The sequence below is a fragment of the Lathyrus oleraceus genome, chromosome 3, assembly GCF_024323335.1.
Source record: "Lathyrus oleraceus cultivar Zhongwan6 chromosome 3, CAAS_Psat_ZW6_1.0, whole genome shotgun sequence".
NCBI classification, from domain to species: Eukaryota; Viridiplantae; Streptophyta; class Magnoliopsida; order Fabales; family Fabaceae; genus Lathyrus; species Lathyrus oleraceus.
The window spans coordinates 30,970,034-30,986,999 of record NC_066581.1 but is presented as its reverse complement, the minus strand read 5'-3'; positions in this window follow the sequence as shown (position 1 = coordinate 30,986,999).

Sequence of the window (16,966 nt, the reverse complement as noted above, 5' to 3'; positions counted from 1 at the left end):
ACAACAGGGTATCCAGGCCTTGCTCGACAAAGGTATCCTCCAGGTTGAAGATTTGTCTGTCCAAGAGTTTGTGGAAGGGGTTGAGGAAGAAGGGTTTGAAGATGCTACTGATGAATTCGCAGATGTTATTCCTGTTAATTTTGTGATTCCCAGTGAGGTCTCTGCGGTCAACGAAGAAGATGGGGATAGTGATTGCGACATCGACAACTGGGTGCGTCCGAGGATCCCTGGTGAAGTCATCAACAATTGGTATTCCGAGGAAATTGTCCAAGTCACTCTTCTAGAGGAGTAATTTTTCTTTGTATATTCATGCATGTCCAAGTCTTGCGTTCCGCCCAGGGCGCAATGACTCATCGTAGGGCTCATCTATGTGAATACCTGCATTGTTTATCATAAATGAAGGACGTCTTTTGCATTCAAAATCTTGTTCACTGTTTCTCTATTTTTACAGTTTTCAAAATTTCAAAAGAATAAAAATATTTGGCAATGTTTTGTTTAGTTTTCACTCACTGTTCACACACATAAGCACATACCATCACTCATGCAGATGCACATCACCGGATCCTATTGATAACAGTTCTGCTATGGCTCGCTTCGACTTCGAAAATCCGATCTTCCAAGCTGAAGAAGAGGGTGATGGAGACTGTGAACTCCCTGAAGAACTTGCCAGGCTGTTAAAGCAAGAGGAAAGGGTCATTCAACCACGTGTGAGCCAATTTTCAAGTTGCTGAGGAAAGATCAGGCTATCAGGTGGAACGATGATTGTCAAAGGGCTTTCGAGAAGATAAAAGAGTATTTGCAGAATCCTCCTATCCTTATGCCTCCAGTCTCAGGGAGACCGCTGATTATGTACTTGACAGTACTTGACAATTCTATGGGTTGTGTTCTCGGTCAACACGACGAGACAGGTAGGAAAGAACATGCCATCTACTACTTGAGTAAGAAGTTCACAGATTGCGAGTCGAGATACTCAATGCTTGAGAAGACATGTTGTGCACTTGCATGGGCTGCTAAGTGATTGAGACAATACATGCTAACTCACACAACCTTACTGATCTCCAAGGTGGATCCAGTCAAGTATATATTCGAGAAGCCAACTCTCACCGGAAGGGTTGCTCGTTGGCAAATGGTACTGACAGAGTATGATATCCAGTATACATCCCAGAAAGCCATCAAGGGGAGTATTCTGTCAGACTATCTTGCTCAACAACCGATTGAAGACTATGAGCCGATGAAGTTTGATTTTCCAGATGAAGACATCATGTTCCTCAAGATGAAAGACTGCGAAGAGCCAGTTGTTGGGGAGGGATCTGATCCAGACGAAAAGTGGACTTTGTTGTTTGATGGGGCCGTCAATGCCAAAGGAAGTGGAATTGGCGCTGTCATTACTACTCCGAAAGGTGCCCACATGCCTTTCACCGCTCGTCTGACTTTCGAGTGCACCAATAATGAAGCTGAGTACGAGGCTTGTATCTTGGGTATTGAGCAAGCCATTGATTTGAGAATCAAGACTCTGGACATCTTCGGAGATTCAACTCTAGTGATCAATCAAGTAAATGGTGATTGGAACACTCTCCAGCCTACTCTGGTCCCCTACAGAGATTACACGAGAAGACTGTTGACTTTCTTCACAACAGTAAAGCTGTATCATGTACCTCGTGATGAGAACCAGATGGCTGATGCTCTTGCTACTCTATCCTCCATGATCAAGGTGGTTCGGTGGAACCATGCTCCTAGGATCGATGTTATGCGCCTTGATAGGGCCGCGTATGTGTTTGCTGCTGAACTGGTAGTCGATGACAAGCCCTGGTATCACGACATCAAGTGCTTTCTGAAGAATCAAGAGTACCCTGCAGGGGCATCCAACAATGACAGAAAAACTTTGAGAAGATTGGCAGGCAGTTTCTTCTTGAACAAAGACGATGTGCTGTATAAGAGGAACTTCGACATGGTTTTGCTCAGATGCGTGGACAAACACGAAGCAGACATGTTAATGCAAGAAGTTCATGAAGGTTCCTTCGGTACTCATGCCGGCGGACATGCAATGGCTAAGAAATTGTTAAGGGCGGGTTATTACTGGATGACCATGGAATCTGATTGTTACAAATATGCTCGGAAGTGTCATAAATGCCAGATTTATGCTGATAAGGTGCATGTACCGCCGAATCCTCTGAATGTGATGTCTTCGCCGTGGCCGTTTGCTATGTGGGGCATTGACATGATTGGAAAGATTGAGCCGACTGCTTCCAATGGGCATCGCTTCATCCTTGTTGCCATCGACTATTTCACCAAGTGGGTCGAAGCAGCGTCATTCGCGAATGTCACCAGACATGTGGTTGCCCGTTTCATTAAGAAGGAAATCATTTGTCGCCATGGGATTCCCGAGAGAATCATTACTGATAATGGTTCCAATCTCAATAACAAAATGATGAAGGAGTTGTGCCAGAACTTCAACATTCAGCATCATAATTCTTCCCCCTATCGTCCTAAGATGAACGGTGCTGTTGAGGCAGAAAATAAGAACATAAAGAAGATTGTGCAGAAGATGGTCGTTACGTACAGAGATTGGCATGAGATGCTACCCTTCGCCTTGCATGGGTACCGCACTTCAGTACGTACATCGACCGGGGCGACCCCTTACTCCCTTGTGTATGGTATGGAAGCAGTCCTACCAGTTGAAGTGGAGATTCCTTCTCTAAGAGTCCTGTTGGATGTCAAGCTAGATGAAGCTGAATGGATCCGGACAAGGTTCAATCAGTTGAGTCTTATCGAAGAGAAGCGAATGGCAGCCATTTGTCATGGGCAGTTGTATCAGAGCCGGATGAAGAGAGCCTTTGACCAGAAAGTGCGCCCTCGATGTTTCCAAGTCGGAGATTTGGTGTTGAAAAGGATCCTTCCTCCTCAGACAGATCACAGGGGCAAGTGGACTCCTAACTATGAGGGACCATATATTGTCACTAAGGTTTTCGATGGTGGAGCCTTAATGCTCGCAACGATGGATGGTGAAGACTTCACTTCCCCGGTAAACTCAGACGCAGTTAAAAAATACTTCGCATAAAATAGACCCGCTGGACGGTAAAAAGAACAGTCCAGGCAAAAATGGGCATCCCGACGAACCAAGAAAATGAAAAGGTTTGGGCAAAAAATTAGGGATTTAAAAAGGAAAAGATCGTACACCCGGTAAGTTGAAAACCTGAAAAGGCAACTTAGGCAAAAATGGGTATCCCGGTGGATTGAAAACCCGAAAAGGGCGATCCAGGCAAAAGTTAGGGATTAAGCGAATGCCTGCGTTCTGAGTTAGTTCTGAATCTCATCTCATGTCGATGACTGGAAATTTTCGAAAGGTAGGAAACAGTCCAATCACCTTTTCAGAAGGCTGATTATCTGGAGGATCTTAAAGACGGGCAAGTCATAACAGAATTGGAACCCAATAGAAATCCATTTCACATTGCCATTAGATTAATTTCTGTTTTTATCTTTTGTGCGATTACCTCTTTCCAGGGATTGCTTCCTGATGTAAATGCCTATTCAGAGGCCATTCAATCAATAAAATCATGTTATTCAGTATATCTCTATTTTCATTTTCATTTTACTGTTTTGTTTGCAAAAATGACGTCCGAATTTTTGATAAACATTGCATCATGACACATAAGGGCTTTACAGGTACATGCTTAATAAACATTTAAAATTGCTGTAAATTTTAAGTGCTTTGGATCGTCTATTCAGAACAGATACCCTCGGTGCATTTCCTTAAAATCCCCTGCAGATGACCGTGAATATCTTCCCCAGTGAAGTCACCAACAGACGAATCCGGTGTCTTATCCCTGCAGAGCAGATCAGAGTGTTGGATTCTTCAATCCCCAGCAGGTTCTCACTACTGTACTCCCCAAGCGGCTGTTTCAGACTATACACTCCCTAGTCGAGTTAACAGGGCCAGACTGTATATCCCCAGCGGAGTTAACAGTGCCAGACTGTATATCCCCAGCGGAGTTAACAGTGCCAGACTGTATATCCCTAGTAGAGTTGACAATGCCAGATTGTATACACTCCCCAGCGGAGTTGACAGTACCAGACTGTATCTTCCCAGCAGAAGCAGCTGCTCCTTGAAGTTCGATGCCAGATCGAGGATTTCAATCCCAAATCGATGATCTCTTTCCTGGAAGCATAACCTCGGTACCGTATCGGTGTTTGCTCCCCCCTGCTGAGTCATCTCTCGTAGATTATGGTTGCTAGAACCATTATCGCTTCCCCCAACAACAGTTTTGCAGCGCCGTTCTCTCCCTAGTCAGAGTCTCGGTATCTCGTCATTGCCAGAACACCGCGCGGCCGGTCATTTCCCCACATAGTTCATTATGCTGTGCATCTCCAACAGTAGTGCCAGGGTCCAGAAGATCGTGATCATTCCCCAACAGGATTCCTTGCTTCGGCTTGGCATTCTCCCCAGCATTTCGCATCCCTGCATGTAGAATCACATTGCATTGCATCCTCCCAAATCGCGTAGCATTTCCATTTTCATGGAGCATTACGCCATCGCAAAATTCAAACATACGCATGTAAGCATAAAACATTCTCGGTATCCCTAGTGACAAGCCAGAAGTTTGTTTACAGTGCTCAAACTGAAGGTTGTTCATAATTTATTATCCCCAGCATGGGTCGTTGGCCCACGTGCCGCCTCAATTATTATTGTTCCCTATTTTTGCCGATGCTGACAGGCATGAAGTTTCCGGTATTCAGACCGAAGTGGCATTCAGGCCAATTTTCCGGTATTCAGACCGAAGTGGCATTCAGGCCAATTTTCCGGTATTCAGACCGAAGTGGCATTCAGGCCAGCTTTTTCGGTATCCAGACCGAAGTGGCATTCAGGCCAATTTTTCCGGTATCCAGACCGAAGTGGCATTCAGGCCAGTTTCCGGTATCCAGACCGAAGTGGCATTCAGGCCAGTTTTTTGGTATCCAGACCGAAGTGGCATTCAGGCCAGTTTCCGATTTTCAAATCGAAGAAGTTTCCGACATTCAGGTCGATGCAACTTGTGGCATTCAGGCCAGTTCCCGGTATCCAGACCGAAGTGGCATTCAGGCCAGTTTTTCCGATATTCAAATCGAAGAAGTTTCCGACATTAAGGTCGATGCAACTTGTGGCATTCAGGCCAGTTTCCGGTATCCAGACCGAAGTGGCATTCAGGCCAGTTTCCGATTTTCAGATCGAGTTGGTGTTCAGACCAGATTTCCAGTGATCAGACCAACATGGATATTCTCATTTTCCGATGCTTAGTGTTCAGACTAATGTGCGGCGTTCAGGCCATGGGTATTCCTGTGTTACCATTTATTTTGGTATCCAGGTCAACTTTCTGTTTCGGTACTCGGGCCGATTTTCATCGTACCAGACGGATTCTTCTTTTGAGATTGCTTCTTTGCCGATTCTGACAGGCATGGTTAATCATTTCATAGGGATTCGGGATCAAAATCTGGGTCTTCTTATTATTTAACCATCTCCCACTATGATCATATGAAGAACGTCCTGCTTCATATTCTCTAGTTGAAGACGCTTAAATAGGGGCAACTGTCATACCCCGATTTTGGTCCTGAATTTTTTATGTTTTTATTTTTGTTTAGCATGCTTGGCCTAACCTTACTTTGGTTTTATATGAGGATTGGTCTTGGTCCAAAGTCATGGTGTGGTTCATGTGATTGTTAATACTCATATGGTCTTGGTCATCCAAACAACCAAGCTTCTTGTGTTTCAAGCCACTTGCTAGTCATGTTATTGGTTCATGGATACTATGTCAAAACCCTAACCTTATGGTCTCATTTCATGGCCTTGTTCATGTACATTATCAGTCAAGTTATTTTTCAAAAGTCAAACATTCAAGTCATAAGACAAAACAATTTGGAAACCAACTTCAAACCATTTGTTAATCCATTTCAATCTATTTCATCCATGTTTAAACCAGTACATATGATTCCATACAAGAAAAATACAAAAATTGACACTTTTGACCAATTGTTGACTTTGGTCAACAGTTGACTTTTTGGTCAACTTTGACCAAAGTCAACCCAAATCCATTAAACCCTAAATTTCACCATGATCATCAATACATTGTCCATTTACAAAGAAAATACCAAAAAATGAAGTTTTGACCTATTGTTGACTTTGGTCAACAGTTGTCTTTTTGGTCAACTTTGACCAAAGTCAACCTCCCCATTGTTGACCATCAAGAACCTAACCTAACCCAATCTGCCTTGATTCTCCGTCCAAGCTTCACTTGGTGATGCCCTTTTCTTGATTACTTCCATTACAAGTAAGTGACTTTGCACACCTTGTCATTTTGGCATTTTGGAACAAATGACCGTTTGCCTTGGTCTGCCCCTAATCCATTTCCAAGGGGTCCTCTAACAGCCCAACATTTGTTCATTACTTATCACTCTTGGCTTTAACCTAAAACAGTACATCAAACCATGAAAGTGCAAGATCAAGTCAATGGAAATATAGGATTTGCCTGCCCTACTGCTACAACATTCTGTCAATGAATTCCTGCAAAGCCACGGTTATGCCTCCAAGTGGTAGCTGCCGCCTGCAAAACCAGTGCACCATAAATCAACAGGTTGTTGTGCAAGGATCCATTCGATTAAGATAACATTGCTCAAGGGTTTTCTAAAGGGCCAACCTTCACCAAATGACCAAGGCACTAATGTCTCTCTAAACCAGACTAAATGTCCTGTTGCAACACATCCAGTCACAAGGCAAACATCAGGAAGCCAGAACTTATCTCCAAAAGCACACAATTGCATCACCATGCAAGGACACAGCAGGATAATAGCTTGAAACCACTGGTTGCATGAAAACCTGAAGCTTGAATTGAAATACCAATTATACTCACCTTCTAACCAATGCCAAGACCAAGACAACTTGCAAGAAGCAATGCAACACGACAAGCTACAATTGGGAGCATGAATGCACTACATGGTAACTTATTGTGCAGCAGTTCTTGCTCTGTCAATGCAGCAGCCCACTCAACAATCCTACAGCATGCAATGACTAGCTACAACCATGTACCTCATGCCTTGTTATAAACCTGCAAGCAAGAGGATTCAGAACCAAGGGAAACCCCTACCAAACCATGAACCACATTGATGCAAGCTATTGAATACAAACTCCTGTCATGCAACATATATGACAAATTCAGTTATGCATAACATGAAGTAAAACTAAGGTAAGAACAACACAAAGCCAAGATCGAATCTAACAACTCACAAATATCATACATGTTGCAGAAATTAGTGTAGAAACATTGGCCAAGTTGGAGCCTTGAGCAGCATACCATTAATTGGTCTACAAATCCAACACCACACGATATATAAGTGACAAACAAAGCATGGTACATCAACTGGCATTCAAAAACTTACCATGGTGTGTACATCCATCTGCTGCAACCTGCGCTTTGCAAGGTCTGCTACAATATACTTGCTGCTCACTACCAGGATTCAGCATCACAGGCCAACTGTGCCAAATCAAGACCATATCCTGCTACTTCATGAAGCAGACCATGCCAGAGATGTAATGTACTGCAGGACCAATAAGACCATTCACTTACTGCAGTCAATTATAATACTTTGTGAACCTAGCAAGACAATGTAATGCAAGGTCAGAAAAATGCATATGCTACATAAGACCAAGAAAAAGAAAAACCATTCCAAGCTGCAACAGAGATATGAACTACAAACCAATGGGGCAATTGGAAGCAGGGTTGTGGCTCAACATAAATAGGCCAACCATTTGTAGTTTACAAGTCCCTGTTATGCTTTGACCATCTGCTACTTGACCTAAACGTTAACAGCAATTGACATCACAAGCAAAATATGTAGAGGGACTTTAATAAAGTTTGATTTAGACAGGTTGTATATAAGTTTTCTTGTTACCTTTCCATGATCCAGTTGAACAACAAGCCAATCATCAATCCAAATTGCAATTGCTATAATGAGCATATTAAAAGTACAACCTGCAACATGTTACCAACCCAATTCCACCTGACTGCAAAACCACATCAGTCTTGCATCCTGCAGCATCCATGTTCATCATCAAGCAAAGGCATAACAGCTACAGTGAGGTTCTTACTGAAAGCAGTCAAGTTGTTCAGTCCAAAGAAACATGAAATAAATTGGCAAATGCAATCCATCATCAGTGGAAATCATGTTGTTGAACCTGTTTTGAAACCCTGTTGCAGAAGCAAATTGAAGCCAAGCCAAACCTCCAAAGCCATTGAACCTCAACCGAAACTGCTCTTGAGTTTTCACAAAAAAGTCACTGCAGTAAAACGAATAAGGTAATTAGTAAAGGCAGTAATTCAAGAATATCCCAATTTGGCATAGAGACAAAAATGAAGAAGAAAGAGTGGGTTCAGAATACCGTTTCCGGTTTTAGCATTAAACAAGCCCATCCGAGTCTGAACAATCAAAAAGGTATTTTGCAGGATGCTCCAGTGAAACACCAAATGCACCTTTGAAACCCTAAATCAGGAGGCATAAATAAAAAGGGTGAATCAGTAAGAGGGGACTACGATTCGAAAACGAAAAATTGAGGCGGAAAAGAATCTCAAAAAACTCTAAATCCCAAAATCAAACCTGGATTGAAGAAGCGGAGGAGTGAGTTTTAAACTTCATCGTCTCCGTCGTTTTCGCCGAAGGTGAGCCTCTTTATTTTTTGTTTCTCCTTAAAACCATGGATCCTTGCATTTTAGAGTGAGAGAGATTGTGTGGTACGCGAGAGCGATTGAGGACGGAGTGATTGAGAAAGGTTGAGGACGAGCGAATGATGGAGAGATTGAGAGAGCATTGTGAGATTGGGAACGTGATTGAGAGAGCGATGAGGGAGAGATTTCTTTGAGCTTGAGAGAGTTTGTGAGATTGAGGAGAGAGTGAGGGAGAGAACGAGTCTGCTACTGTTCCAATTTTTCTTTTTTTATTTCATTTCAAACAGAATAGGTTTTTTAAAAAACATTAAAGGTTTGGCTTAGAATTCCTAGGATATTAGGTAATAATTGTTTTTTCTATTTCCAACTTATTCCCCATTGATAACCCAACAGCCAGGCGGCTGGGTTTGATTTTTCATTTTCTTTTTTGGTAGTCCAACAGACTTTTATTTTTATCTTAGTTTTTATTCTAATGTCTAATATATCTTGGTTTACATATCTAAAATAACATTAAGATAATAACTACTGGTAAATGGCCTAGTGGAAAGAAGGTAGTTTCATAATCTTAAGTGGAGAGGGTTCAATACTCATGTGTAGCATTTCTTTTAGCTATTTTATTTTCTTTTAGCTATTTTATTTTCTTTTAGCTATTTTCTTTTAGCATTTTCATTTCTTTTTATGTTTATGCCTTTATTATACTCATAGTTTCATTTGTTAATAATGCAAATTTATTTTCTTTTAATTTCATCATTCATCCAAAACCATTTTTAAAATCATAAAAATCATATTTTCTCGATTCAATGTCGAGCCCATTTTTCCACACCCTTGTAAGTCGATTGCTTTTTAAGCATCGCCATCAACCTCACATAGCTTACTCTTGGGCTTTCTTACAATGAGCCGGTTCCTTTGCACTTACACTCATACATTGCATTATTTATTGTTTGGACCTGATTTAATTATTCCAATACTTTGAATCCCCATTCATAACAAATGTATCCCTCTCCCATGAAATGTATAATATTTATTCCTTCATTCTTTATTCATCTGTTAATACAAGAATTAAAATGAACATTCGATAACCATTTCAAAACAAGATCAAAACCTCGATCCAACGTCGAGTAATCATTTTTCAAAACCTAACAGAACCAGCACGTATTCATCCACCCTTCTGTAAGTCGATTGCTTTATGCATCGCCATCAACCTTGTAAGTCGATTGCTTCATGCATCGCCATCTACCCTTATCCCTAACACTTCTCCTTGCTCCACTCGTCGATTCCTGTTCCGATTAGGTAGCACCCATTAGATAGAACCCTTTGTATGATAACATAGGTAGGATTCCCATATCCTTTTGTATGACAACATAGGTAGGATTCCCATATCCTTTTGTATGATAACATTAGGTAGATATTCCCATTTGTAAATCCTAAACACCTAAGTACATATTGCATGACAACTCTAGGGCAGAGCTTCCCCACTTCTAGACCTTTCCGAGTGTCTCCGATCTTGTGGCATGTAGTCCGTTCTATTGCAAAGAGGTAATTGCCTAAGACTCGATTCAGCGAGCTGCGACACCTACTGCTAGGACGTGAACACATCGCTCACTCTCCTTTGACACAACTGGTGTCCTCCTTTGCAAGTCCATGTTCAGATGGCAACCCCTATGTAGGGGAACTACGTTGCCCTGATCCTCATACCAGATGAGGTACGTAGGCAGGAGGTCGCACGAGATCTCTCCGGGCACCCTTTTTGTTTTTCACCCTTTTTTCTTTTTGTGTGTGTTTGCTTGACAGTTGCTAGGCTCGAGTTCCCGACTCCTTAGTAACTTGTTGCTTGTTTGTTCTTGCGTGTGTAGGAGACGGATGTAAGCCCAGCCATTGGCATTCTGTATCCTCTTGTTGTGTGCTTGGAGTCCGGTATAAGTCCATCAAGTGGCATCTGGTTTCCAGTGTGAGTATGTTTGGTTCGGAAGCTGATGTAAGTCCAGCGATTGGCGTTCGGGTTCCATGTTTGCCTTTTTGTGCGTGTGTTTTGGCGTGCGTGAGCCGAACTACGGCAACTCTGATTCTCATGTTCAGATGAGATACGTAGGCACAAGATGCGATGTCTTGCCGAGTTTGACTAACGACTAACAACTAATCCTTGTTTGCTTTCGCCCTCGTTGCGATCCTTTCTCTCGCCCTCGTTGCGATCGGGACATTCCCTTTCTCTTGCCCTAGTTGCAATCGAGACCCCTACTCCCGTAGTTAGCTGAACTACATTTTGCTCTGATTCTCATTCCCGATGAGATACGTAGGCATAAGACGCGACGTCTTAGCGAGCACAATTATCCTTAACCCATAGGTAACCGAGTTACGAAGACTCTGATTCTCATATTCAGATGAAATACGTATGCAGTGGATGCGACATCCGTGCGAGTCATTTTCTTTGACCCTTTTCTTTTTAGTAAATAGTACATTAGATAAACACACACCCTTTAGACAAGAAACAACAAGAGTGGATCCCGTAGAGTACTACGGATGCGTAGGGGTGCTAATACCTTCCCTTCGCATAATCGACTCCCGAACCCAAGATTTGGTTGCAAGACCTTGTCTTTTCCTTTCCTTTCTCCGGTTTACTTCGAGCGTTTCCTTTCCCTCCTTTGGGATAAATAACGCACGGTGGCGACTCTTCTGTCATCTCTTTCTCGCCGGTTGTTTTTTTCGCACCACTGTATTTTTTTGGGTTACGACAATAACATCATGAAGGAAGACAGCAGAAAGGGAAACATCAAAGATGAAGATGTCATTACTGTGGAAAATTTGGCCACATAAAACCATTCTGCTATAAGTTGTATGGCTATCCTAGTCATTCTCATCATCAACCTATACCCAAACATCACATACCTGTCAACAGAAAAAATGGGTTCTTAGGACTGATGTTACAAACCTGATACCTCACACTTCCTTTAGAGTTTCAGCCAAAGAAGATTGGTATTTTGACAGTGGGTGCTCCAGACACATGACTGGAAACAAAAACCTGCTAACTGGCCTTCATCCTCATGCCACCAGCTACGTAACCTTTGGTGATGGAGCAAAGGGTGAAATCAAGGGGATTGGTAAGCTTAACTGCCCTGGAGTCCCTAATCTTGACAATGTCCTACTTGTCAAGGGACTAATTGCAAACCTAATAAGCATCAGTCAACTATGTGACCAAGGTCTAACTGTAAACTTCACAAAAACTGAATGTCTGATTACCAATAAAGAAAATGAAGTAATCATGAAAGGAGTTAGGTCTAAGGACAACTGCTATATGTGGAGTTCTCAAGAAACTGGTTATTCATCAATGTGTACTCTAGTCAAAGAAGAAGAAGTGAAGATATGGCATCAAAGATTGGGCCATCTACATCTTAAAGGGATGAAGAGGATTATATATGTTGAAGCTGTTAGAGGAATTCCCAACTTGAAGATTGATGAAGGAAGATTTTTTGGGGAATGTCAGATTGGAAAACAGACAAAGATGTCACATCAGAAGCTCAGACATGACACCAATTCCAGAGTGTTGGAACTTCTCCATATGGATTTAATGGGACCCATGCAGGTGGAAAGTCTTGGTGGGAAGAAGTATGCTTATGTAGTGGTGGATGACTTCTCCAGATACACCTGGGTCAATTTTATAAGAGAAAAATCTGATGTATTTGAAGTCTTCAAGGATCTTTGTCTAAGACTTCAAAAAGAAAAAGAAAGTCAAGTTATCAAAATCAGAAGTGATCATGGGAAGGAATTTGAGAACAACAAATTTGCTGGATTCTGTGCATCAGAAGGAATTAGTCATGAGTTCTCATCTCCCATTACTCCCCAGCAAAATGGTGTGGTAGAAAGGAAAAATAGAACTCTCCAAGAGTCATCCAGAGCTATGATTCATGCCAAGAAATTGCCCTACCACTTCTGGGCTGAAGCTATGAACACAGCCTGCTATGTTCACAACAGAGTAACCTTGAAGAAAGGGACTCCTACTACCTTATATGAAGTCTGGAAAGGGAGAAGACCTACAGTCAAATACTTCCATGTGTTTGGTAGTAAATGTTATATCTTGACTGATCGTGAACAAAGAAGGAAGATGGATCCCAAAAGTGATGAAGGAATATTTCTAGGCTACTCAACAAACAGCAGAGCATATAGAGTCTTTAATTCCAGAACAAAAGTAATGATGGAATCTATCAATGTTGTGGTTGATGATTAACAGGCTGATGTCACAGACGATGTTGAGACATATCTAAATGATGCCCCAGCTGATTTCCCAGACAAAAATAATGAGAGTGAACCTCCTCAAGCTGAACCTCAAGCTGACAAAATCAACAAGGGACCCTCCATCAGAGTTCAGAAGGATCATCCCAAAGATCTCATTATAGGAGACCCAAATAAAGGGGTCACAACTAGATCAAGGGAAGTGATCTCACATGGATGTTTTGTGTCCAAGATTGAGCCTATGAATGTCAAAGAAGCCTTGAATGATGAGTTCTGGATCAATTCCATGCAGAAGGAGTTAGGCCAATTCAAGAGGAATGAAGTATGGGAACTGGTTCCAAGACCTGAAGGAATAAATGTCATAGGAACAAAATGGGTGTATAAGAATAAATCTGATGAACAAATGGTGGTTACTAAAAATAAAGCAAGATTAGTAGCACAAGGATATACTCGAGTTGAAGGAGTTGACTTTGATGAAACATTTGCCCCTATAGCTCGCCTTGAGTCCATTAGACTATTGGTTGGAGTTGCATGTATTCTGAAGTTCAAACTGTTCCAAATGGATGTAAAAAGTGCCTTCTTAAATGGCTACTTAAATGAGGAAGTATGTGTTGAACAACCTAAAGGATTCACAGATCCAAATCTTCCAAAGCATGTGTATAAGTTGAGGAAAGCCCTCTATGGTTTGAAACAAGCTCCTAGAGCTTGGTATGATAGACTCACAGTGTTCCTCATTAATAATGGATACAAGAAGGGAGGTATTGACAAGACCCTATTTGTTAAGAATGAAGGAGGAAAACTCATGGTGGCTCAAATATATGTGGATGATATTATGTTTGGTGGGATTCCAGATCAGATGGTCGAACATTTTGTTAAACAAATGCAGTCTGAATTTGAGATGAGCCTTGTTGGAGAGCTGGCCTATTTCCTAGGGCTACAAGTCAAGCAGATGGAAGATTCTATCTTTCTATCTCAAAGCAAATATGCCAAAAACATTGTTAGGAAGTTTGGCATGGAGAATGCAAGTCATAAAAGGACACCTGCTCCTACACATCTGAAAGTCTCCAAAGATGAAAATGGTGTTAGTGTAGATCAAAGTCTATACTGAAGCATGATAAGAAGGCTGCTATATCTCACAGCAAGCAGACCTAACATTGCATTTGCTGTAGGTGTTTGTGCTAGATATCAAGCTGAACCAAAAGTCAGTCACATAAACCAAGTGAAGACGATACTGAAATATGTCAATGGCACCAGTGACTATGGGATGTTATATATTCATGGATCTGGATCTATGCTGACTGGATACTGTGATGCTGACTGGGCTGGAAGTGCTGATGATAGGAAAAGCACATCAGAAGGATGATTCTTCTTGGGGAACAACTTAATATCATGGTTTAGCAAGAAACAAAATTATGTGTCCCTATCCACTGCAAAAGCTGAGTACATAGCAGCTGGGAGTAGTTGTTCTCAACTGGTTTGGATGAAACAAATGTTGACTGAATACAATGTCACACAAGATGTCATGACATTGTACTGTGACAACCTGAGTGCTATAAATATTTCTAAGAATCCTATTCAGCACAGCAGGACAAAGCACATTAATATTCATCATCACTTTATTAGAGAACTAGTGGAAGAGAAAATCATAGCCCTAGAGCATGTTCCTACTGAAATGCAATTAGCTGACATATTTACAAAGGCTTTGGATGCTAATCAATTTGAATTTTTAAGAGGGAAATTAGTCATTTTTATCCATGAGAATTTATAGCAATTAATTTGGAGTGGAAAAGGTAATAAAAATATTGTCTGCCCACTTAAAAGAAAGTGCCCCATTTATGGTAAATCATTACCTAGTATTGGAACTACCATCTATAGCATTCTCACACGCAACCTCAGCTCAACCAGTTCCATCTTCCTCAAACTTTATCGACCATCTCTACTAGGGAAACGAAAACTCTTTCACAAGCTCAACAAGATGTCACAACATCCTTCATCTTCTAGTTCAAAACCTGCGCACAAAGCAAGAACACCATCCATGGATTTTCTTCATGAGGACATTTTTAAAGTTATTCCCCTATCAGTCATCCCAGGCGACGCCCCTGGTCCATCCTCCACTGCAGGGCATACTCAAGGTAACAACTCTGATAACCCTACCTCTAAAGATGACATGCATCATACTGATCGTGTCATTAGAAATTTGGTCACGAGGATCCTAAATGAAGGACACTCAGTCAAGAGAGTTTCAACTCCTCTATCTAGAAGGGACCCCTCACCTGAGGAGGAACCTAACAATAAGAAAGATGATGAATCATCTAGGTCTGAGAAAGACATAGCTGCTGAGGGACTGTGTTCTTTAGGGAAAACCTTACCTAGTAAGAAATCTGTAGATGCTTCTCAGAAGCATGAATCTGGTAAGAAGGTGATTGATTTGGAAGAAGAAAGCTCAGATGATGAAGATGACAACTTACTACATCACTTGGAGCCAAGGGTTGCTAAGAGAATGAAGACCAGGAAGGGCAGGCCTGTGGCTGATATGATGACAACCAAAACTAGTAAGAAGGCTATTGCTGTAGGTCCTTCAAAGTCATGGAGTAAAGTGGAGGTAAAGAAGAGAAAGGTAAGAGAAAGTTCTGATTCAGAGAATGATGTTGAAGATGATGTCCCAGACATCTCTCCTATCAAAAGGTCTACTATTAGAAAATCTCCTGCTAAGGTTGTTGTTGTGCATTTGGATAACATTTCCTTCCATCTGGAAGATGGTGCCGCCAAGTGGAAATTTGTAATACAGAGGAGAGTAAATGTGGAAAGAGAACTAGGGAAGGATGCTGTGGAAGTTAAGGAGGTTATGGATTTGATCAAATCTGCCGGTTTAATGAAAACAGTTAGTGGGTTACCTCAATGTTTTGAAGGTCTTGTTAAAGAGTTTGTGGTGAACATCCCCGAGGATATTGCTGACAAGAATAACAAAGAGTTTTGTAAGGTGTTTGTTAGAGGAAAGTGTGTGAAGTTTTCCCCTACTATGATCAATAAGTTCCTAGGAAGAGGAACAAAAGGTGCTGTTGAATTAGAGGCCATAGACAATGAGGTCTGTAGGACAATAACTGCTGGTCAGGTCAAGGAGTGGCCAAGAAAAAAGCATCTCTCTGCTGGTAAATTAATTGTGAAATATGCTATCTTGCATAAGATAGGGTCAGCAAACTGGGTACCAACAAACCACATCTCTACAATCTCTAATACTCTTGGAAGGATCATATTTGCTATTGGAACCAAGCTTAATTTTGATTATGGAAGGTTCATGTTTGAACAAATTGTCAAACATGCTTCCACAAATGCAGTGAAGCTGCCCATTGCTTTTCCCTCAATAATTTGTGGGATAATCCTAAGCCAGTAACGTGGTATTTTTAGCACAAGTGATATCCCTAGTAGAAGAAAACCTCCATTGTAAGTTCATTACAAGTTATTTGAAGGCAGTCATGTCAATGACATTGTCATGACATTTGCTATGAAGAAGCCAACCTCTCAAGGTGGCCTGATTACTGAACTGAAAGAGACCTATAAGGAATTGGAGACTGGGATTAGGGTGGCTAAAGCCAGGAAAGAAGCTCTGGAAGTTCTAATTAGTAGATTGGAGCAAAGAGATATGGATAATGTTGGTGAAGCCAAGGAAACAGATGCCCACACCTCAAGTGAGAGGTCTGAATCTCAAGATAAATCTAGTGGCAGTTCTGGATCTGAAGGTGATGAAGATGCTACCTCCTCTGACTGAGTTGTGGTGAAGATGAACCCCCTGTTATGATGATGTGTTGTTTGATGCTTGATGTTTGATGTTTTTTTTGGAAGTCTTGTTTTGATGCCATGATGTAATTTTTGGGTTCTTTGTGATTTCTATGGATTTCTTTTATCTCAGCTGATATAGCTGTGTATAATTATGGTTCTGTAACACCTGACAATTTGTTTTAACATTTTATAAGTTATAACATTCTATGTGACATTCTCTGTTGGACTAATAGACATTTATTTTGATTCATTGGTCTCTTTGGTCTATTTTGACTAAA